This window comes from Sturnira hondurensis, unplaced genomic scaffold (genome assembly GCF_014824575.4).
Source record: "Sturnira hondurensis isolate 20B ecotype Veracruz unplaced genomic scaffold, ASM1482457v3 Scaffold0016284, whole genome shotgun sequence".
Taxonomy (NCBI): Eukaryota; Metazoa; Chordata; class Mammalia; order Chiroptera; family Phyllostomidae; genus Sturnira; species Sturnira hondurensis.
The window spans coordinates 5,821,019-5,846,440 of NW_028088915.1; the positions used below are offsets into that span (position 1 = coordinate 5,821,019).

The 25,422-nt window shown below is 40.7% G+C and overlaps 1 protein-coding gene across 4 annotated transcripts in view; it reads left to right on the forward strand.

The window, feature by feature from the left end:
• PRKCQ (protein kinase C theta) overlaps positions 1-25,422 on the forward strand; it is a 122,058-nt gene that overhangs the window by 9,059 nt on the left and 87,577 nt on the right. The window contains exon 2 of one of the 4 annotated variants that reach the window (XM_037065984.1): positions 13,171-13,250. The exons of the other annotated variants lie outside the window; for them this stretch is intronic. The gene's annotated coding sequence lies outside the window, so the exon portion shown is untranslated. The remainder of the gene's footprint in view (positions 1-13,170; positions 13,251-25,422) is intronic. 4 annotated transcript variants of the gene reach the window in all.

A 25,422-nucleotide genomic window follows, 5' to 3' on the forward strand; every position in this document is an offset into this window, starting at 1 on the left:
GCTCATAACTGGAGCTTAATAATGATATTTTAATTTAATTATGTCCTAAATAAGCTACCCTAAGGACACATGCCAGGAGTTCTGCTTCCTTACCTTCCTTTTAACTCTTGGCGCAGAGCTCAGACTGCAGACTTAAGGAAGCTCATGAAGCTTCTCAGAGTCAAGGGATATTTTTGATTTCCCTACAGTCACCAACATGACCAATTCTGAGTACAGTGTCCACTTTTCAGGCCTAATCATTCATATTGGAGCCCTAAGCACTCCAATTTTTGTCCATATTCTCAAGGTAAGTTTTAGGGATCTGAGAGTGTTTCATAGAGCCAAGTACACAGTTACTCTCTGGTGTGTTGACTTTGGTTTAGCCAATCTCTACCCTTTATCCTGATGTTTCTTCCCCTCCCAAATTCTATCTAATGTGCCAGTCTCTCCACCTCATTGCCCTGCAATTTCCCTACAGTAAACAAGGAAGTACAGGAGTTGGCCCACAAAGGTATTAGGGATCCAAAATAGGTCATCCCTTTCAGTAGAAGAGACTGGAGAGAGGCTGTAGGATGGTGTGGCCTCATCCCCCCTACCTATGTATGCCCTGCCGTTCGATGGCCACGCCAGGCTTTCAGAGCCAAACAACAGTGAAGGTGGAAAGAAAGGTCACTGAAATTGGAGCCGGGAGACCAAGGTTCTCACTCCAGATTTGCCATATTGACCACAGTATGAGTGGGTTGGATGAGGGGAAACCTCCTGATCCTACCATTTTGTAGCTGTTTTTCAGGTGTTCTTTTGGTACCAACATGTCCCTAGGTACCCAGGCTGGTTCAGTACTTCATAAATTTTAAGGATTCCAGGCAATACATTCATAAGTGTTGGTGAATAGCCTATATAGAGTAGCAAATATATTAATACTGGAATGGGTAACTACTTTCCCATGGGTAACTACTTTCCCATGGGTAACTAAGAATGGAATCGAGAAACTGAACTACAATCACCCAAACACTGAAATCGTTCAACTACCATGTCTTGATTTTGCAAAAACAAAATTTCATACAATAACAACAAATTGTTTCCTCTGCTGTGTTGTTCATAATGGTAATACAAGGAATGCTATAACAACCAAGTTTTCTCAAAATGCTGGTTCTTCAAGATCACAACTTGATTTTCTCAGTGAACTTTGTCTCTGAAAGATAAGATAATGGAGAATAACAGCCAGATGGAATCTTCTCTTTTCTGGGATTGGGAACAGCCTCAATTCTTCTACATTAGTCATTCAAAAAGAAAAAGAAATTGGCATGGGGTTTCTTTTTTCAGGATATATTCAGGCTGTACAGAAGGGGTGATATTATGAATAGCCATATAAACTCTTTCTTAAGAGGCACTTGAATTACTCCGCCCCTTTTATACAACTGAGCTAATCCTAGAGAGTTTTATCAGATCTTTTAAATGTTGATGAAATAATCCAGTCAGAAATAACTTGCGTAATTCCAGGTTGTGGGGCAGAGGCAGCTTAAGTATTTGCCGAAGGCACAGCACGAGGTTCTTTAACCTTCATTCCTACGTTCCAATAAAAAGTAGGATTTTGCTACCGGGACTCTTTCCTAGGTCTGAGCATGGAGATTTGTTAATATTTATAGTACACTCGAGATCTGTGACTAAAGGCACTTAGTAAGGCATCTGAGCAATAGGAAAATGCTTTTCATTACTTATTAAAATCAAATAAATACCACTTACTTGACAAAAAAATGCCAACAGTGCTAAACATAAATTAGCACATAATTTTAGAAATGAGTGAAGTAAAACTCACCTGTTAAAAGTTTCCCATTGGTGGAGCTGGTAGAGAGAAACGCCAACACACAACATATTTGAAAGGTATTAATTACTTCAATGGAAATGAGAGGAAGAAAAGCCCCTTCTCTCAAGAGAACAGACTAGAAGTATTCAGAACAGAGAGAATATATGTTTATTTAAATATGTGAAAAATCAGTTTTCTCCTGAACAATATTATAGGTACTTTCTCATGGAAAAATAGCCTAGACTTTGGATTACAAAAGCTAGACCTACAGAGAGATCACACTATTCAAGTGCTGTTTTATCTGGAGACACTTAGCTGTACAGCAAAGAAAACAAACTGTGAAGAATCAGGAAACATTCGGCAGCTCCAAAAAGTGAAACGTGTATTTGCGTGGATATTTGTCTTAAAACTGCCAACAGGAAAATTCAAACTGAACTCCAGGGAATTTTAATCCATTCACCACATTTCTTAGTCTTTTGCCAGACAGGATCACAGGATTACATTTTCTAAGAACCCCTTTCTTAAAAACTTAAGTGCTAATCAGTGAGGTGTGACATAGTCTCAAAATGAGATTTGTCAATAAATAAGGATGAAGTACAACCAGACACACAGTGACAGTGAAGCAATGCTATTGCCCTGAAATTGTCAAGGCTGCATTTTATTATTTATTTGACACTCATTTATTTGACTCACAGTGTTGTTTTGCACATGAATCACTGTGTAACAAACCAACCCAAAGCCCAGGGACTTCAAAATGACACCAGTTTATTTGGTCATGACTCGGTGGTCAGGAGGTTGGGCTGACGTTGTTCCTCACAGTGTCACCTTGGGTCTCTCAGGGTTGTGGTTAGATCTGAGATGGGACCACTCACATACATGGGGCTTGGTTGGTATGACCAGAGAGGCGGGACCACCCCAAGTCCCCTCTGTCTATGTGGCTACTTCAGGCATCTTTCTGAGTGTTCCAAACACACAAAGGCAAAAGCTCAGATCTCTTAAGGCCAAAACTAGGAAGTCACAGAGCATCACTGCTGTCATGTTCTACTGGCCAAAACATGTCACAGGTCAGCTAAGCCCACGAGGAGGGCAGTAGATGGCACCCTTCAGAGGGGCACAGCCGAGTGACCTTGAAGAAGAGTGGGGAATGGCAGATGCTGTTGTGGCCACTTTGGAAACACAGTCTAGCACAAATATTCAGGCTGTTGATATGATAACAGGTTATAAAGGTGACCTCAAGTGTATTTTCTGCAGACACAGAGCCTGTAGTCTCATCCTTTTCACCCACTCTTCACTCTGCTGACTTAGGGTTCTGGCTAAGACAAAAATCTGCCTGCCACTCTCTACTTGGAGAACTCTTTGATTGTTCCACACCATCTGCGTAATAAAGCCCAGACCCTTCACATGGCTTGCTGGGTCCTCCCAGCCGGTGCCTCGACTGCCTCTCCAACCTCCCATCTCAGCAGGCCCTGAGCACCTCATAGTCCTGCCCTACTCTTGGTTAGCACAGCTCCATGTGGGACCAGGGGCCTGAGATCCACTTTTTCCTGTCCTCACTTTGCTGACCCCACAGGAATCACCGCCTTTGTGAAGCCCACCCCTCCAATCCCCAATGTATTAAGACATCTTCCCCCATGAGCCGTGGCATCCTGTACAGGAAGCCATCCTAGTAGTGCTAACACTCCCCTTTGTCATCGGGACCACAGCACAAGCTACTCAAGGGCGGGACCTGCGTCTCATTCTCTCTAACCTGCCCATCCCTGGAGCAGAATCCCACACATAGGAGCTCATAAATATTTCTTAAAGGTCAGTTTAGTACAGGCAGATGACAGGGTGGCAGAGTGCCTGGGGGAAAGACCAGAGAACTCCAAACGAGAAGGCTAGTGTGAGGAAGAGGAGGGCCAAGGCCAAGGATTTCCAACAGTGTGAGGGAACTAACGCAGTGGGTGCAAAGCTTCAAAAATGCATAAAGGGGATGCACTAGATAAACGCATGACAAGAAACAAGCACAAGTCAAACAGAAAATTCAGGCAGATGAGAGAGAAAGTGTGTGCTGTGGTTAAGGAAAAAGAATCAGTGAGAAGATATGACTACCTCAGATCAGACCCTGCCACAGAGATGGGGCACCCCTGGCTGGAAACTACATGGTGGGACACCCAGAATCCAACCAAAACAGAACCTCCCTTCCCCAGACACTGGGGGGCTCTCTACAGGTGACTGACTGACCCACCTAGGAGGGCAGGAGAGAAGCTGGGCAAAGTGAAGGGAACCTGATGCTCCTGGGGAAAACCATGAACATCATTCCCAAATCTGAGGTGTTGTTCTTAACTCCTGATCCAAACTGACTGAACAACGTGAAAGCGAAACTGGCTGTGGTGCACTTGACTCGAGTGACAAGGTACAGGGGAAATGGTGTGACTCGGGAGAGGGGGTGTTAGCTGAGCACCAGCAAGGAACGCCCACCTTAAAAAAGAGCCCATAGCCTTCTTTTCATAACAAAACTCAAAAGGGAGTGATCGTCATGAGAAAATATTTTTTTTCTGCTAACTAGTAAAAGAAAACATGACTCTAGTGAGTGTATAAACAAAGTACTACTAATTATAACTGATTTTTTTCTGTATACCAGCTACTGTTCTGATAACTTTACATCCATTAACGCATTTTAAGGAGCTCCTCTTATTGTCCTCAAGTTACAAATGAGGTAGAGTTGCTTCGGTAAAGCTACTTGACTGAGGTAGCTTGTTCAAAGTCACGTTGACATGGCCGCTAAACAAAGTGACGGGGCTGAAGGGGCAACATCAGCAGGGCGGTGCCACAGCCCGTGGGCTCCACGCTCTCTACTAAGCTTGAATTTGGCTTATGTACTCTATCTATTGACTCTTTTTTTAAAAAATACTACCTGATATTGGTATTAATTCTAAGAAGTGAGTCTTGACACTTCCTTTCTTCTTTATACCTCAATTATTGTTTTGGGAATATTTTCTCATTTTGCTGTGCAATAAATCTATTACTCATTTTAGTAGCAGAGAAAATACTCACTTGGGTTCAGCTTCATACCTCAAGCCTATCTTTTCTAGATCCTTCCCAGGCATTTGCTACTGGCTCTAGAGAGTGGATCTTTGTACGTCAGGCAGCTTGTAAATTCATCTAGGCATTTAGAAAGATGTTTTTAAAAGGCTAGAAAGCTTCATGGAACTCTCAAAGCTTCTACCTTCAGAGTAAACTGATGAGGGAGAAGGAGACTGCCACAGAGCTTCCCTTATTGACGGCTCACTCCCAAGTTCCCCTGGGGCAGAAGGACATAGATGAGGCCCACAGTCAGCCACTCTCACTGGCCTGGTCTTCCTTTCTTCCTCAACCTTGAACATGTACTTGATCCCTGCTTTTTCCCTGCCTGCATTTTTCCTTTCCAGGAAAGTCAGATACCAGGTACATTGTGCTGCATTTTTTTTTCTGCCAGCTATATTCTAAACCTACAATACTGTAAAAGAAAAATACATTTTAAGTAAACTTGAAAAACATATTTTAGAATCCTAATTTATTCTCTTGATTTTTTGTTAATCTCAATCTTAAACTCCCATGATACCCTCCTTAAACTTTCCTTTGACATAGTTATTCTTTTTTTTCTCCTCAGTTCTTTTATGTGTTTAATACTCTACTTGAGAATACACTAAACAGATTAAAAATGACAAATTCTATCATATATGGACACACACATATACAGACTGCTGTAAGTTGCAAGGAACTGCTAAAGAAGAAAGTTTGCTTCATTAAAAATGAGTGAGAAATGCAGCCAGATTAACATTCTTTAGTAACAACTTTGAAGTTTGAACTTCAACTTTACCGAGTGGTTCTGGAAATTAGAAAAGTTGTATATTGTTATACTGTGAGATAAATTGTTTTTCAGTATGTGCCTGATGTAACTTTATAATTTGCTTTTTAGTTAGTTTTTTCTCACATCTGTGAATCACTAAGAAGTTTCACATTAAGTTTCTGATCCTTTTTATGTCTGTTATTTATTCATGATTATTATTTGACAAGCTTCTGAAGCACAAGACTCCAAAAAGTTCAAGGAGATATCCTTAGTCAAGAAAACATCTCTTTTACCAATGTTTTCCAAACTGTACTTTATTATTTTTGGTTAGTTTGCAAAAAAATACCAGAATTACAACAGATGCCTAATATTTGAGCAAATGGACAATTTCCAGAGATTGACCAATTTACTGAATATATAAACATTCGCCCTGAAAATGAATAATGAAATAGGAAAATAAGGTGCAGAACATCCATGATTCATTGACTCAGGGGCAGAAATGAAGTACCTACACTTGTGTAATTTCCCTTTTCACCTTACCCTTCTGTCCCTCGTGGACCACTGATGGAAGCTGCCCCGTGGGCAGCACTTATGCGGGATGTATGGACTCAGCCATAGAGGAAGGAAAGAAGCTGGGAAAAACCAGAGCATTACAGGGGCATTTTCTTGTCTTGGAGTCGACGTCCCAGCAAGTCAAAGGGCAGCTGCCTTTGGTACGCTGCTTCCCACCTGATCTCAAAGTACCCTGCCCATAGCACTGCCAGAAAGTTCTTACTTCACTTTATTCTAGTGCCTGAAATTCTGCCAAGCAGAACTTTAAGAAACACAGATCCTCCTAAAAATGCAAGCACTACTAAGATTTCCTTCATGTGTTAGAGTGGCTTAATCAGTAACTTACAAAAAAAATAGAAAATTTCATGGAGAAAGGAAAGGCTGAGATTGATTCAGTCCACAAATATTTATTGGCCTAGCACCCCCTTGGTCATTGGCCATGATTGATCTGAGGGCTACGAGTACAGGAGATAAAAGAAGGCCAGGGTCCCGGCCTGCATGAAACCTATTTTCTTTTAGAGGATAAAGACAAGAATAAAAGTAGAGAGCAAATAAATAAGAGGCTTTAGATCATGGCAACTACTGTGAAACAGCAGCAAAGGAAGTGAAGAACTAAAAAGACAGATTTCTGGATCCTAGCTTGCACTTACATTACTATTTTCTCTCTTTTTATGGAGAGTGAGGAAGAGGGAAAATATCTGATCTGTACTCACTGCCACAAAATCATGGTTACTAAAAAGGGGGGGGGGGGGCGGGGTGCAGACAAGTCATCGGGAGATCCAGAAAAGGCATATTCTCTCCTTCCATGATCTTCTCCAGTCCTCCTTGAGGACAAGGCCTGGGGCCACGGCTCCTTTTTCACCACTGTGTTCCTTTGCTAGTATGTACCTGGCACTTAGTGGGTGGTTAGTAAATATCTGTTGCTAGATATATAGAATCTGACTATTTCCTGTGATGATTCCTTCTAGTAACAAGAAGCTATACCGCTTTGAAAAAGAGAATCCTTAATGTTATATTGCCTGCTCTTGAAATGTGTAGAAGGAATCTGGGGCTCAGAGTGGCTGAGCTGGATGTTTAGGGAATCACAGTTGGTTATTGGCAGAGTCAAAACCGGACTGAATGCCCCCTGGCAACCACTCTTGGTCCCTGGCTCTAGAATAACCTTAATAAACTCCAATGTCCTTCCATACCAACCTGAAAAATTCAACCTCAACCTAAAAATCTTATTTCTCCTCCTGTATTAAGGTGACCCTATCCTCCCAAGTGAAAAGAACATGGTCCAATAGGGGCCACTATTCCAGCAAGCAGGGATTCCCCTCAGAACCTTATGCTCACAGGAGCTCTGTAGAGTCCATCCATCAGCTTCCGAGTCCAAAGCAGTTTCCTAGACCTTCATACTATACCCATAATGTTTGCTTGCTAAACCATCAGCTTCAGTTATTTACCCCATATCTGTGATCTAAGTTTTCTGGTTGTATTTTATCTAAGTCATCTTTATTTTAGTCGAGCTAAAGCTGTGGTTTTGCAAATTAAATCAGTTGTGGGTTTCTGCATATATCTCCTCCATGTGTTTACGAAGCTATTTTTTTTTTCACTAGCGTTAGACGTCTGTTTTCATCTTTACAGTTGTGTGACTGAAGATTTGTTTTGCCTAAGGTTCTTTTAAACAAATTTAAGACTACTGAGAAGAATACATTTAAAGAAATCAAACACTTTTTTAATGCCTTAGTTAAGCTATATCATCAGCCACAAGTGAGTTTCCTTAAAGTTTTGAAGTTTGTCCATAACAAAGCGATCCTGTGGCTTTTGAGTCTGGACTTTATACTTCACTCAAACAGAAAGTGTTTCATCTTTTTCAACATGGACGAGGTATAAGAGGACAGCTCTTATGGGTAATGTGGAGGGGAAACAGGCAGTATGCAAAGGCAAGGGGATCTGTGCTAATTAAAAATTCATTGTAATGATCTAAAGAAGATATCTGAAGTTCCCAGGCTTTACTGAAGATTAGGCATCAATTCAGAAGAAATAGCCAAATAAAATCCACAGGACTTTTTGCATAGCTGGATGTAAGGGATGAAAATAAAGGAGTACTCCCAGTTGGTTCCAATATTTGTAGCTCAGAAGACTCGGTATCTGGTAACTCCATTGATCAAGACAGGAAAAAGAAGAGAGGCCTGGGCACTGAGGAAAGGGTAGAATTTGCATTTGTTCTGGTTGTGCTTTGAGGAGCTTGTGGAACACCCCTTGGAGAGATCCGATGTGTAGTTGGAAATATAGAACTAATGGAAGTGCAGCTGTAGGTCAAAAATGTACTTGTTGAAGCTATCACTGAGTAGAGGATAGCTGAAGCCATCCATGTGGGTGAGATTGGCCAGAAAGGAGTCAAGTCAAACGTGGACATATCCCATATTTATTTAGGTAAAGACAGCTGAACCAAAAGACGAGACTGAAGAGTGACTAGGGAGATGGAAGGACAGCAGGAGGGAAGAAGGGGAATCTGCAAGGAAGAAGACCAAGAATGGGCCAATGGATCTGGACATTGGCATCACCAGTGCCCTCTGAGAAAGCCAGGTCTGCGGAGTGGTGGGCTGCAGACACCAAAAGGCAGAGGAGGTGGAAGGAAAGGTACTAGAGCCACAGCTGCAGGCAAAGCCACAAAAATGGCGTCATTGGTACATTTGGCTCTCCTGAATACCTCTTATCATTTGTTCCTTTTAAAACATGGCCCATTAAATAAGGACAAAGGGAATAATGAGAAGGTAAATAATGTTCTATAGATGAAGAGGTCATTCTTAACCATACCCTATTTTTTAATCCTCCCTATGATATCCACTTATAAAACATTAATGTAATGTTATAAAATGGGTATATTGCATTACTATCCTTGAAGTAATTCAAATTAGTAACAGCCTTTGAAATCCCTTATGTTCTATTTTGATGCTTATTTAAAATATATATACACAGCCCTGGCTGGTGTGGCTCAGTGGATTGAGTGCTGGCCTGCAAACCAAGGGGTGGCCAGTTCGATTCCCAGTCAGGCCACATGCCTGGGTTGCAGGCCAGGTCCCCAGCAGGGAAGGCGTAAGAGGCAACCACACACTGATGTTTCTCTTCCTCTCTTTCTCTTTCCCTTCCCCTCTAAAAATAAGTAAATAAAATCTTTTTTAAAAATAAATAAAATACATACATACATAACAATGGATGTCTTTCCCCATTCTGTGATGGCACAGAATTACAGTTCAGTAAATATTTCTGTTTAGCCTCTGTTTCAAAAGATCGCTTTATTCATCTGAATTCATATTGTCTGAAATAGAAATTCCTAAAAATATCTCGCATGTGCACCATTTAGAAAGATGAGAGGTTTTATAACTAAACTATGCAAACAAAAACCACTCTGCCCTCATGTCAATTAAAGGTGACATGAACAGATCCTTTCTTCTCGTGAGGAGATGCAAATGAGTCATTATAGAATTGGACTCGATTACTTTTAATTGAAATAATTTTTCTCAATAAGAGTAAATTATAGTAAGAGATTTACTGGAAGAAGTGTCTGACACTACAATCAGCTTCTAAATACAACTTCCCTTTTCATTTCCTGTGACTAAACACAACTTTCATTTTCATTTTCTGGGGAAAGAGCTGACAAAATTCCTGGAGATGAGTGAGATACGCCTCTTCCTAGAGCAATATACAGTGGCCTTACCCGCTGCCTTCCAAATGGAGAACTCTAGCTAGAAATGTCAGCAGCCGCAGCATTTCCCACTGCCCTCTACATATTGCAGACCAAGCTATCAAAATGGAACTATTTTCCACACTGTTCCCTTACCCAACCTTATCCCCCTCATCCATTCCAGTGCCCAGTCACTCCCAGCTCCAAGCCTCCTTGCTCTCCTAAAGCAACTGCTATGGAATTTTCTCTCTTCAAAATAGTGATTCCTTCAGAAATCAGTGTGGGCTTCAGCAATGACTGACTTTGTTGCTTTGTGTGTGAGTCTTATATCCTGAAGAGACTATATCTTTTTGAAGATAGTGTGTTTTAATCCACATAATCATGAGATGTTAACATTTTACAGAGGAGGACATTGGACCAGAAAGGTGAAGTAATTGCCTAAGGTCACACAGCAGAACAGGTAGTTGAACAGGCACATGAGAGGATGGGGAGGGAGGTGGTGTGTTCTTTCCCTAGAAATACTTGAATGAGCTTGGCCAGATTCTGTCACTGGGGCTCTGGTTTTTGTCACTTCTGTGGCTAATCACATCATCTTTTTGTTTGGGAGACCCTTCTCCACACGAGATGCAATTCCATACTGTTAATTATAGTTCAGTTTTAAAAATTATAATCACACTTCCTGTCTCCCAGAGATAACCTTGAGTTAAGTTTTAGGTGATCCAAAAAATATTTATTGACACTTTCACATATTTTAAATTTTAGAGAGTAATTTGGCAATAAGTATGAAAGTGAAGACATGTGTACATCAAAATCCACTTTACACAGATTCTAAAGAAACTCTCAAACATGTGCCCAAGAAATATACAAGAATGCTCTTAACAGCATGTTCTTTTATACTTATAAAAAAAAAGAACATCAAAAAAGAACAGATAAAGATTGTAATGTATTTATTTTAATGGAATACCAAGGAGCAGTTCTGAAACTGAAGTCCAAGGAACCCTGGAAATCCTCAAGACTAAGAGAATTCTCAGGTCAAAACTAATCTCATGGTACTATGAGGTCCTTCTCTTTCTTTTCACTCTTATTCTGTACACTGGAGTTTTCCAGAGACCACGTGTTAGAATAGCAACAGACTGAGAGCAGAAAGAGATAATGAGAAGCCCGCTGTCTTCTGTTAAGCCAGGTATTAAAAAGATTTGCAAAAATGTAAAACAGCACACTTTTCTCATTATGTCTTTTGCTTTGAAAAATATTATTTATCAGGAAATATGGTATTACATACAATGGGCTTTTACTATTTTTAGTTAATAAATAATCATTTTTTAAATTTTTATGTGTTTTTCTGATATGGCAAATGTTGATAGATTTAATCCATATAAACCAAAGCCCCTCGACATCCTCAATAATTTTTAAGAGAGGAAAGGAATCCTGAAACCAAAATGTTCGAGAACCACTGCTATAGAGCAATAAATGAATAAACTGAGATTACATATATGAAAAAGAATGACTTTCACAAACATGATAAACACAGTTGTGGAAAAATATAAGCAATTTTTGTATTGAGTTTTAAAACCACTAAAGACAGTGTGTGTGTGTGTGTGTGTGTGTACATGTCATGTATAAAAATGGTGGGAATAATCAGCCCAGAGTCTGGACAGTAATTCTGTGGGTGGTAGTGGGTGTCTGAGAGGGAATGAACTCAGTGGGAGGACAGTGGCAACTTCAAATATATGGGGTGGCTGTTTTTTGTTTTAGGTTGGACTATTGGTATAAATGTGCCCATTAAGTTATTTATATTTTTGTGTATCTAAAGTGTTTTGTAACACAACTTAAAAACTAATATCTATATATAACTCAACAACAAACAAAAAAATTTAAGTTCTCAAAGGACTTAAATAGACATTTCTCCAAAGATAATATACAGATGGCCAAGAAATATATAAAAAGATGTTCAATATCACTAACCATGAGAAAAATGCAAACTAATATCACATGAAATTTTACCTCATACCCAGTAGGATGGCTCCCATCAAAAAACAAGATAACTTTTGTTGAGGATGCGGAGAAATTGTAACCCTTGTACACCAATGTTGGGGGTGTAAAATGGTACAGCCAGTGCAGCAAACAATGTGGAAATTCCTCCAAAGAAAAGTAAAATAGAATTATGGTCTGACCTAACAGTCCCACCAGTAAATATACATCCAAAAGAATTGAAAACAGTGTCTTACTTACAACAGATGGTGACTACCGGGGTGGTGGGGGGGGGGAGGGGGCAGGTAGGAAAAGGTAAATAGGGGACAAATGGTGATGGAAGGAGACTAGACTTTGGATGGTGAGTCCACAAGGCAATGTGCAGATGATGTACTGTAGAATTGTACACTCAAAAATTATACAGTTTTATTGACAAATATAACCCTAATAAATTCAATAAAATAGGAAAGAAAGCAGTGTCTCAAAGAGGTATTTCATATCTATCTTCATAGCAGCATTATCCCTAATAACCAATAGGCGAAAACAACCCAAATAACCATTGATGGATGAATAGATAAACAAAATGTGGAATAAACAGACAATAGAATATTATTCAGCTTTAAAAATAGAATTCTGACATATGCTATAACATGAATGAATCTTGAGGACATTATGCTAAATGAAATAAGCCAGTCACACATACACACACACACAAAGACAAAGAAATACTGGTTGATCCCAGTTACATGAGATATCAAAAGTAGTCAAACTCATAGAAAGAGAAAATAGAATAGTTACCAGGGGCCTCAGGGAGGCAAAAAATGGGAAATTGTTGTTTAGAGTTTCAGTCTTGCTTAATGAAAAGTTCTGAAAATCTCCACAACAATGTGAATATACTTAACAATACAGAACTCTATACTTAAAAATGGTTATGAGGGTAAATTTTGGGGGGGTGGGGGTCATAAGTAAAAAAACTAATAGCTAGAACAAGATATTTTCTCACCCAGAGATTTTCAAATTCCTTGCTGTCACACCAGTTACTGTCAAAATAATAGGTTAAGTATATCTGAATTATCTCTTTGAATTTCTTGCTCAGACTCCTTGCTTCAGTACAGTCTTTGACATTGGCTCATACTGGGCATTCTGCCCTTCCAGAATCCCCTCTATTTCCTCTCAGCTACCGAAGGCCTACCCGAAGGAGTTCTGATGACTCCCACTGGAGGATACTCAACCAAGTTGTGCTTTCTCCCTGATACGGCCCCAAACCATCCTAAGCCACTTGGATCCCTCCTGCCTTGAGGACTCGGCACACTCGTTTTATGTACAACCTACTGTCCGTTACTCATTAGTCCTAATCCTGTGGATTGCTTCTTAGTTTTTCAGAGGTATTTGATCACCCCAACTAGAATTTAGGCCCTTGGGAGACAGGGTCAATGCATATGGCTGATTATGCATGCCTAAAAGTAAGTTTTGCATATCGCTGGCCTGCAATAAGTGTGAGTGAATGAAAAGAAAAATGGATGATCAGTACGATGTTCAAGATGTAGCTGAACTGAATGTGATAAGAATGCCTTGTCAGAGCCACTATTCCTCTGGTTTCCCAATGCTTTACTTAGATTCCTTGCATCAAGCCCCATATTTCCTCCCAACAGCCCCGTTTTGCTTTATCTGAAGAGGCACTTCTACCCCATCCCCAGCGGAGAGAGGGTGAGGCAGTTCTTACTCCCCTACCGTGTTCACACTGCTACCCCACTTCTACTGTCCTTTGTTTTCAATGGGTTTACTATTAACGGATACACAAAAACAGACAGCAAGTAACAAAAATAATAAACACCAGGACTTGTACAACAGCAAAACAGAAGTGCCTCGTATTTGATTTTAGACATCTCTGAGCTCAATTCCTCACTCCACTCACTAGCAGTATGCCCTTGGACAATTTACTTTAACCCTTTTTAAAACTGTGATAAAATTTACATAGCATAAAATGGACCTCTTAACCATTTTTAAGTGTGCAGTTCAGTAGCATTAAGTGCATTCACAGCATTTTCCTACGATCACCACCATCCATCTCCAGAACTCTTTCATCTTCCCAAATAGAAGCCCTGTGACCACTAAACAGTACCTCCCCTGCCCCCTCAGCAACCCTCGGTAACCACTGTGTATTCTACTTTCCATCTCTATGAAGTTGAGTATCCTCGGACCCACACATATATAGTATTTGTCCTTTTGTGACCGGCTTATTTCACTCAGTCTAAGATCCACAAGGTGCATCCATGTTATAGCATGTGTCGGAATTTTGGTCCTTTCCGGTGCCGAATACCACTGTACTCGAACCTTTTAGACCTCAGTTGCTTCCTCTGCAAGCTGCTGTGAGAACTTTAGGCCACAAAACATGATACCATGATAGACAGGAATTCGGGTTCCTTCCCTGTCTAAATCCTAACGCTCATGAAGACCACATGCAAGAAATATGCCTTTCTCATTTCCCTAGTTCCTGATTTGCATATTAGTGAGTTTGCCATAAGTGTTATGGTTAACTGAACTGAAAAATATCCTTATTTAGTAAATTAGAGATCTGCTCCCAGGGTCCCAGCATTATAAAAGCAATCATCTGTTTCACAATTCCTGATACTCCCTCCCTCCATAGATTAATAACAAAGGGAAATAATAGCAGGCTCTTGTCACTTAGGAAAACAAAGTTGATAAAATCCATTAAGCAAATGGATCTCTAATAGCTTAGGTAAGAGAGGAGGTTGAACAGTTACCTAACAAATTCAGATTCTGGGGGCTGAATCAAACCACAAGTAAAGTCCCAGTTTTCATTTATCTTAATTTGTAATCGTCCTTTGGCCTAAATTAATTACAGGTAATCACTGTGGAGTTAATTATAGTCATGTTCCTTGCTGTTACCAATACATTCTTTGGTCACTGCATTGTTAAAATGGACAAATCGGTACTTCAGTTGACAGTGTGACTTGTCCTTAAATAGGCAAATCTGATGAAGAACCTTGAGTGATGCTGATTTTAGTGGAAACATAAAGCCGTCCATGAACTTGCCAGAATGGATGTAAAGTGGCAGGAATTAAACTCAAAACTGACTCTGTGACAAACAGTTTAACTTTTATCAGATCGGTTTTCCCCGTTGGTAAAATCTCTGTAAAAAAATCTACTTCACACTCTTTTTAATTCCTACAACATTGTTCTTCCCAACCTCTCTCTCCATAGCAACCCCAAAGTAGCTATGGTATATAGTAATTTAATTCATATATTATTTAACTTAAGATTTTTTTCTTTGATATGAAAGAGTGTAAAGAGTATGCTCAGGGAGAAAAGTCAAGTTATTTTTGAAATATTACATTCTGTGAAATGAATCTTGTCTATCTAAATTGAGAAAGTGATGAGCTTAAGTTCATTATGTAGAAAATAATGTCAAGTCTATTTATTTTATTATCTCCTAAGAAAAATTAGACTGGTAGAATTTTGTGAATATTAATTAGGCACCGAAAACAATACAACTTTCCCAAACTGCTAAAAGTAAATGTGTCCGCTTCCATAAAAAATAGGCTTCTGAATGTTTTAGAAACACACAGTACAGATCTCAGGGAGGCCAAGCCCACCATAACTGATTAGAAAATAAAAGAATATTTTATTTATGGTACACTGAACCCAGAGAGCAAAATGACGTGCAGGTCCTACACAGTTGGGGGTTTGTTGAAAAATACAGAAAAAGCAAAACATAATATTATACAAAGAAATATCATACCATCCTTTTCTTACCAGGATCTCACCTGTAGGAGTTACACAGGGCTTTCCCAAAGGACAGGATGGCTTAGCAATTAGGCACCAGTTGCTTTGCAGACAAATGCAACAAGCTAGACCGCCTGGCAGGGAAGTGTGGGATGCAAATGTACCTCAGGTCTTTCCATCACTCTTGCACAAAACAATATAAGAAAACTTAATGGAGCACTGATATTTTTACTGTCTTGCCTTTGCCCCAAAACATACAGATTATTGTGACTTCTTTGTACTTCAAACAAATTATAAGAAAAGTTAGTGAAATTCTAGAATAGTTACATTGCTTAATTATGTTTGATTAATTTGATGGTATATAAAGTAATTTAAATAGTTAAACATTGGTTATGTAGGAGCACCCACCTTTAAAATTAGAAACTGGCTGTCCTATAGTGGGAATCTTCCCTTTTTAACTATGAATCCTTGTATAAGACGTTTAACCTTTTTGCCTAGGGTCTTCATCTGTAAAATGGGGATGACGATTTCTAGCTTGCAGAGCTACTGTGGGTGTTTTTGTTTTAAAGATGGGTATAAAGCAATGCAGTGTTCAATCAATAGTAGCTAATCATATTTCTAACTTGTATTTCCATGTTGTATCTGCAACCTACACATTTAAACACAACCCCTTAAGACTTGAAATAGTCATGGTATAGAACTTCATAAAACCCTCACCAAAATATGTTTCCCAAAGATAAATTTCAATCTGTCACTTCCTTGTGAAATTCAACACATATTCCAAATTAATCGGGGATGAGTGGTAGACTGAATTAATGAGGTTTCCAATCTACCAGAGTAAGATAAATGATATAATCAATTTTACTTACCTGAGGGGAAAATGGCAAACTCCTTTGAAGCTATAAGCAAACTATCTGAAAACATGTGTAACCCTCTGAGTATTAAGGGGGCTAGAGATGACTCCTTCCCTTCCCATAACGCTCTGTGGTTTCCAGTCCTGACAACTGCCTACACAAAGCATAAGTCAAACGAGATCACTGTCAGGGGTGAGTTTATTTCATCATCAATGACAGTGTTTAAGTGTCTGGAGGTGTGTGTTTGCTTTTCTAATGTAACCACAAAATAGCGGTTAGTTTCTCTCTAATAGCTAAGGGTGGCAGAAGTTGCTGTTGGCTTTAAGATAATATATGAACTCTTATTCTGAGAATGAACTTGGCAAGTTTAGTCATGACAGACCTAGTGCTTACTTTTTCCTCTCACCTTTTCCCACCAGCGTCCTCCCCCTTTTCATTTCTTCTCCTCCACTTGGAGACAGAAAGAAACCAGAGCAGGCTCAGCAGAAAGTGTGAGGAAGCATGTGCACACCGACTGTGCTGCAGATGCGTGGGCTCCACCCATGTGACTTTGTCTCCTTTTCTTTTTAAAAGTAAACACAGCAGGATGTGCGCATACCAAGTACTGAGCACAGAGAAATAGGGGAACTGCTGGGCTAAGGAACAACTTCAAAGGACGGTGGCAGGAGCTGGCTGCCTCCCTGCCAGGCGTTTAAAGGGCTGCACCCTCCCTGGGAGGGAGAGTGGACGTCCTAGCCCTCGACTTCTCTCAGAGGGCCACAGAAGGAACTCGGGGTCGGGAAAGGACACGTCGTAGTGGGCTTCACTCTAGCTTTGAGACTTTCTGAACCCAAGCAAGGGGAAAAAAAGCTTTATTTTTAAAAAATAGAAAAAGAAACCTTTATTTTAGTTTGTTCAGTGGAAACAATGAAAAGAAGATGAACTTGACTTTGAAATACCTTACACTGTATGAATTCATGTATAAATATATATATGTACATACATATATATATGTATGTACATATATATGAATGAATGATGTAGGTAGCCTTTGTGTCCTCCATTCTTTTTAGATAAGGAGTGGAGGCACAATACTGTGAAGCACAAATCAGGGAAGTGACCTTGCCGTCATATTCAATGTTAAGCTGACCTCCTGACTTCCTAGTACGTGTCCCATGTGCTACGACCTAACAACACAAGGTGGGTGGCAAAGTGCACTGCCAATTCAGATGCTGAATTCTGCTCTAGTTTCAGAATGAGAATGGTTAGCTCTGAAACTGTACACACCGGTTTATTCACATCTCATGGCTTCAATCAGTGCTGCTGTAGTCACGTTTAACTGCTTCCACTAAAATGCAAGTGTCTGAGGGTAAAATACCAATAATCCATGCTCAGTGAGTATTCCCTGTGTGAATGTTATCATTGAACAGACCAGTGCTAGGCTATTCCCCTGATATCAGAATGTGTGGCTATTTCTTTAAGATGGCAGCTGTCTGTCGGTAAATGCAGTGTTGTCAGCAAAGTGGTGACCACAGCTAACAAGGCTGGAAGCCATCACACACCATAGGGGTTCAGGACTAAAAGAGACAGCAGGGATTAACCTCTACCCCCTCATTGTATAGGCAACGAAGATGAGACCCACAGAGATTAAATTATTTGCCCAAATTTTCCCAAGTTTATCCAGTGCTTCCTTGAACTGCACGTGGCCTCCTCATTCTTAGTGAGAACGCAAGAACAGACCACACTCAGAACCGCGCACAGCCCAGGCTCCTGCCTCTGCAGGAGGACCTAGGGGTGTGTCGCAAAAGTGTGGTTGCTTTCCTGGGCCTGAAAGTTCACCGGGCAGAAATGTCCACGGGCTCAGCAATTTAATAAGTTCACATAGAAATCAGATACTACCTAGAGAGTTTGGGAAAATCATTTGAATTTGGAATATGAATTAATTTTGGAGAACACAGCTAATAGTACACATTAGCTCTTTTAGTAGAGCTAATAGTAGATATTACTTCATGTGGAAAAGAGAAAGGTCGGAGGTGAGTTTATTATGTGACATCAATATGAGGAGGATAATTAAAAAGAGCCCAAAGTAGCAGTTTTCTAGTCTTCACTTAAAAGAGAAAAATACACTTGTAATATAGCAGGATATTTTTGCATAGTTGTTTAAAAAAAGGTAAAAAGTAGTCATCAGCAGGAGTCGGCATGGGCTTACTAGGCTTCATACCAAACCCGCCCAATTTCCATTCTTTTATAGTTTCCAGACTAATGAAATACTAATGAGAGAACATTTCGATTTCAATAAAATACTTAGAACAACACTTCTGTTAAAAATATAAAAAATAGCCCTGGCTCATGTGGCTCAGTGGCTTGAGCGCCAGACTCTGAACCAAAGGGTCTCTGGTTCAATTCCCAGTCAGGGCACAAGCCTGGGTTGCAGGCCAGGTCCCCAGTGAGGGGCACATGAGAGGCAGCAACCATTGATGTTTCCTTCTCTCCCTCCCTTCCCTGCTCTCTAAAAATAAATAAATAAAATATTTTTAAAAACATAAAAAAATAATTAGCTGGTGAAGTGAATAACTAATTAGTTCACTTCAAATTCAAGAAAGAGGAGTCTTTACTGGCAGGTCACAGGAGGCTGCACACAATTCTGCTCTAGTCATCAGCATTTGTAGAAATAAATGCCCTGAGTGAAAACTTAAAAGCCAGGCCAAACTGACAGCTGACCACACAAAACCAGAGAAGGCAGAGTCGAAATGATCACATGTCAGGAAAAGTAGGCCAACACCAATCTGAGAACTAAAAGCCTTCATTTAGATCCAACAACCTAACTGGTCAAGGGCAGGACAATATGGCTTTAGAACATTCTAATGAAGAGGATTCAGGAATTTTCGTTAAGACTTCCATATGAGGTAACAGGAGACTGTAGCTTCCACTAACGTCAGTTTATTCATAGCCTGCATTGATGGATCTTCAGAGGATCACAGAACACTATCCTCTGTTGATCTGACAATATCTGGAGGTTACTGATTATTCCAGAGGTATTTTAAAAGCACATCCTAACACACACAAAGATGCTCAGCATCACTGGTCATTAAGAAAATGCAACTCAAAACAGTGATGGGATACACTTCACACCCATTAGGATGGCCACTAGCAGGAAGACAGAAAATAAGAGTTACGAAGAAATTGGGCCCCTCGTGCATTCCTGGTAGGAAGGGAAAATGACACGGTTGCCATGGAAAACAGTATGATGGCCCCTCAAAAAGTTAAACATAGGATTACCATGTAATCCAGCATTCCACTCCTAGGTATATACCCAAACAAGCCAAGAGCAGAGACTCAAATACTTTCTTTAAATCCTCATCCAAGGATATGTTTATTGATTTTAGAAAGAGAGGAAAGGGGAGAGAGAGAGAAACATTGATATGAGAGAGAAACATCAGTTGCGTCCCATAAACACCCCTTAAATAACTCAAACCCACAACCTATTGGTGTATGGGATGATGCTCTGACCAACTGAACCACCCAGCCAGGGCAAGGGTGGTTTGAGATACTTTGAAAAACTTCGTTGTGCCCCTGCAAAGGTGATCAAGACCAGGTACCTAGAAACTCTGACAAAGAAAAGATAACTGAAGGAACTGAGGGTATTTACCACCAGGAAGAAAAGGCAGAGAAGCATGTCAGCTGCCCTTGAAAAGGCTTGCCTGTGGCAGAGGCTGTACACTCACTCAACCTATTGAGAGTAACCTTGGGGACAGAACCAGGATCAATGGGAGAAATGATATCCAGGGAGATAAATTTCAGTACAGGAAAAGAATCTCTAAACAATTAGAACTATATTTAGTATTTTCCAATGGAACAACTTCTAGAACATGTTTTTTCTCTCTCTGCTAAGAGGTCGCTCCAGTTAGAATGCTTCTACGTACAATCAGAAGCCAGCCCTGCTTCCCTAGCTTACCAGAGACCCAGCGAGAAAATAACTGGAATTGGTTGCAGTCAGTTGGGCCAGACTTGCACACCGTTTCCTGCTGCCCCCATAGTCACCCACCCCTGGACTGCAGTCACAGCAGCCCCAGCAGTTGGACACATGGGCCTTCAGTGTAGAGGAGCTACTCCTTCAGAACCTCAGATGACAGGCATTTCAGCCAGATCCTGGGGGAAGCTGGCAGGAGCCTCAGCCCCATTCTCACTGCTCTTGGAAACCATGTTCCTCCTGGAGAGCAATGGGTCAGGGAAGCAAAACCCTGCCTACTTGCCTGACGGCCAGATGTTCTGTTTCTGTCCTTGTATTTTTATTCCTACTTTATCACCAGGGCAGAAGCACTGAGTGCAGAGGGCCCAGAGGAGGAAGTGGGGGGGAGAGGTGGCACCCACTGTGGAGGAGGAAGCAGAAAAAGGCAGCACTGATCCTGCCCTCCATGACCCAGGTTTGCCCAGACAAGAAGTGTGGCTTCATATTATTATGGGGATCAGCTAAGGTGAAAGTGTCCTTTGAGAGCCCTAGAGCAACGTTAGATGAATAATACCTTTTAATCGTCATCTCTGCAGTCAAGACCAGCTGCAGAGAACTCAGTGGGAACCAAAACGTTTCTTGACAAAGATGTCAACATAACTCACTCAGTCAGATATAATTAAAAACAATTACTAACAGAACCGAACTAAGCTTGTAGGAGATGAAAGGCCTGTGTGTGCTTTCTGAATGACTCTGAGAAAGGAGAAGAACTCATTTATAGCCGAGAACTCCCAGGTCAGCATCTGTGGCACTTGAGTTCCAGTCCCTACTCCACTGTAATTAGTTGTGTGACCTTGGACAAATGTCCTCTCCACCCTGAACCTGTTTCCCTATCTGTAAAACACAGTAAGAGTATCAACTTGGAAATGTCACAAGACTGTGGCATTAAAATGAAGGAAACATATGTGGAAGCACCTTGAATAAATGTCAGATTTTGTTATTCCTCAGTCTCATTTATTTCCCTAAGAGGTAAAATGAAGTACAAATTAACAAACTAGATTATTGCTTTCACTTCTTTTTCAAACAAGATGAAATATTAGTTTTAAAAAAACACAGGAAAGTAAGAAAGAAGAATGTCCACCTTCCCAACAGCCATTCACAAATGCCCACCGATAAGTTCTCACTTATCTCTGAGCCTCTAGGTTGGGAGAAATTGAGGATGAGGGGCAGGTGTCTAAGGTATTGCAGGTTTCTGTTTTGTTTCAGGAGGAGGAGGCTGTGTCCCCATAGTTCAGTTTCTGTGTTGTCGCAGCCCAAGTGCAGGACAGAGGTGCTGCACCTCTGCAGAATCCAGAGGGATATCTATCTCAGCTGCAAAGGACTGAGGAGCATGAGTTCTCAACCTCAAGCCAAGCTCCTCAGCCCAGAGCACCAGAGCAGGAAATAGGCACCAATATAACATCTGACTATGAAAATCAGTGAGGATTCTGTCTGTTAAAGAGGTAGCAGTCAGCTAGACACACATGCACCATCTTAAAGGGCCAGTGCACAAAATCTCATTTGCAGTCACTCACCGTAGGATCTGATGGAGAGAGGACAGAGCAGACTAGAGTCCTGTGAAAAGAGACTGGGATGTGTGGCTCTGGGGAGAGAGCTGAAGGGACAGCTACCAGGATCCCAGTGCTGAGTCCCTCTCCCACAGTGTATATGCCATCTTTCTTGGGTGGAACACTTCCCTCCATATAGCATCAGCCTGGGAGAGAACAATAGCCCCACCCTTTGGGCTCTCTCTTGCCCCAGCCTGTGAAGCTTGCTCTCTGCTGAGGAGTCAGCTGCCTGGGCTGGGGAGTAGAGATCTGCCTGGACAGACTTATGAGTTGTCAGTGGCTGAGTTGTGTGGCTTTGGGGCAGGGACCATTCCCCCGACTTTCCCATGAAATTGGCACCTCCACCTCACAGGAGATCCTAGCCCCACTCTCTGAGCTCCTGGTGACCCAGCCCTCCCGAATCCTGGTGGTTCTGCCATGCTGCAGTCTGGGAATAATCTGGGACTGACTGAGTTGTATGGCTCTGGGGTGGGTGATTCCATCCACCTTCTCTCCAGCCTGACTAGTACCTCCATATCATACAAGGTCCTCTATCCCTATCCCCCTGACTCCCAGGGGCCCCACCCTGCTAAGATTGGCCTCCTAGCAGAATCTGGGAGAGACTGAGTTGTGTGGCAACAGGACAGAGGTCATTTTCCCATTGCACTACAGACTATTACATAGCCCTACTTTCACAATACCATTTTTTATCTGTTTGGGCCTGAAAAACTCTGCTCACCACATCCTGATGATTTCCTGAGACCTGCCCCACCGCAAGTGTGCAAGCACCCAGCAGGTGGCAGTTAGGTTTGGTTTACCCTGGGACATTTGCTGAGTGGCCTTGGACCTAGCACTGGCACTGAGTTTGAACCTATATCAATCTGGTGATTGCTCACACCTACCTAGTGATTCACTGAGAACCTGCCTCATGCAACTTGAATTCTGCCAGAGGCTCTTTCAGGGACTGAGCCTAACAGGCAGCTGTCACATGAAGGGAGGTGGAGGTGGACCCCAGGATGACTTGGTGCTGATAAACACCAGCCTTGGTGCACAGCTTGGTCCTTCCCGTGTATACCCAAGCCCAGAAGAGGCAACCACAAACCATGGATCAGTTTGTAGCTCCCAACAGGTTGTCCAGGAAAAGTCACAGGCAGTGTCTGACATTGTCCTAAACCAGAACCCCTCCAAAGATGCCACAGAACCAACACACTTGGTGATCAGCTTCGGACAGCACCAGAGCAGGATCCAATGGGCTCCACAAGCAACATATCCAAAGGAAGATGTCAGCAGGCACCAGACCCTGCTGAGCCAAATTCAACTTCTCGTGGTAAGCACCTGAACAGCAATTCATACGCTATGGTAGGGGATAATTCTTACAGTCAGCCAGCCTGAGGGCCAACCCCACACACAAATGGGCGATAGCAGTTAAGCACTCAATTACAACAGGACAACCCACCTAACCCACATGAGGAACATTCCTGGAGCCCCCACCTCACTTGATTAATGAGACTGCACAAATGGAACCCATAGAATACCTACTACATAAGGCCCACTCTCAAGACTGGGAAGTCAAGAGGATCATTCTAATACATAGAAATGAACACAAAGGGAAGCCAGAATGGGAAGGAGACAAAGAAATATATCCCAAATGAAAGAAGAGGAGAAATCTCCAGAAAAAGAATGAAATGAAATGGGGGCAGGCAATTTATCAGATACAGAGTTCAAAAAAAGAAGGTTGTACAGATGTTTAAGGAACTTAGTGAGAATTACAAAAGCATGAAAAATAGCATAGAAACCATAAAAAAGAATCAGTCAGAAATGAAGAATAAAATATCTGAAATGCAGAATACACTAGAATGAAGAAACAATAGGTTAGATGAAGCAGAGGACTGAATCAGTAATTTGGAAGACAAGGGAGCAGAAAACACCTGAACAGAAGATCAAAAAGAAAAATAATTTTAAAAATGAGAATAATTTAAAAGACCTTTGAGATAACATAAAGCATAACAACATGCACATCATTGTCATACCAGAAGGAAAAAAGAGTGAGCAAGGAATTGAGAACTTATTTGAAGAAATAATGACTGAAAACTTCCCTAACCTGGTGAAGAAAAAGACACACAAGTCCAGGAAGTACAGAGAGTCCAAAGTAAGATGAGCCCACAGGCCAACACCAAGACACATCATAATTACAATAACAAAGGTTAAATGAAAGAGAGAATGTTAAAAGCAGCAAGCGAAAGACAATTAGTTTCCTACAGGAACTCCCATAGACTGTCAGCTGATTTCTCAACAGAACCATTTCTTGCCAGAAGTAATTGGCATGAAAATGTCAATATTCAAAGTGATGAAAAGCAAGGACCTATGATCAAGTTTACTTTACCCAGAAAGGCTATCATTTAAAATTGAGGGAGAAATAAAGAGCTCCCCAGACAAGAAAACCCTACAGGAGTTTGTTACCACCAAACCAGTGTTACAAGAAATGTTAGTGAGTCTTGAAGAAGAAGAAGGAGGAGAAGGAGAACATACTAAAAGAATAAAGTTGCAATAAATAAGTACCTAATAATAATCACTTTAAATGTAAATAGCTTAAATGCTCCAATCAAGACAGATGTAGGTGAATGAATAAAAAAATAAAACCCATAGGTATGATAACTACAGGAGACTCACCTCAGAATAAAAGATACACACAAATTAAAGGTAAAGGGATGAAAAATGATACTTAATGCAAATGGAAATTTTTTAAAAGGTGTACTAATACTTATATCAGACAAAATAGACTTTAAAACTAAAGTCAGAGACAAGGAAAAGGGAATAATCCAAAAAAAGAATATAACCCTTGCAAACATTTATGCACCCAATGTAGGAGCACCTAGACATATAGAGCAAATCTGATGGGCATAAAAGGAGATTGATGCTGAAACTGTCATAGTAGGGAATTTTAACATCCCTTTAACATCAATGGCTATATCTTCCAGACAGAAAATGAACAAGGAAACAGAAACCTTAAATGAAACACTGGATCAGATGGATTTAATTGATAGCTTCAGAGCATTTCATCCCAAAGCAGTAGAATATACATTCTTTTCAGACACACAACATTTTGTAGGATAGACCACATGTTAGGACATAAAACAAGTCTCAATAAATGTAAGAAGATTAAAATCATACCACACATCTTCTCTTACCATACTGATATAAAACAGGAGTCAATCACACAAGAAAAAACTGAAAAGCACAAAGAGACATGGAGGCTAAATAACATGTTATTTAACAATGAATGTGTTTAAAATGAGATCAAGGAAAAAATTTAAAAAATATGTTGAAACAAATGATTATGAGAACACAACAGCCCCAAAATATGTGGGACACAGCGAAAGCAGTCCTAAGAGGGAAGTTCATAGCATTACAGGCCTACTTTAAGAAACAAGAAAAATCTCAAATAAACAATCTAATTTTACACATAAAGGAACTAGAAAAGGAAAACAGACAAAACCCAAAGCAAGTAGAAGGAAATAAT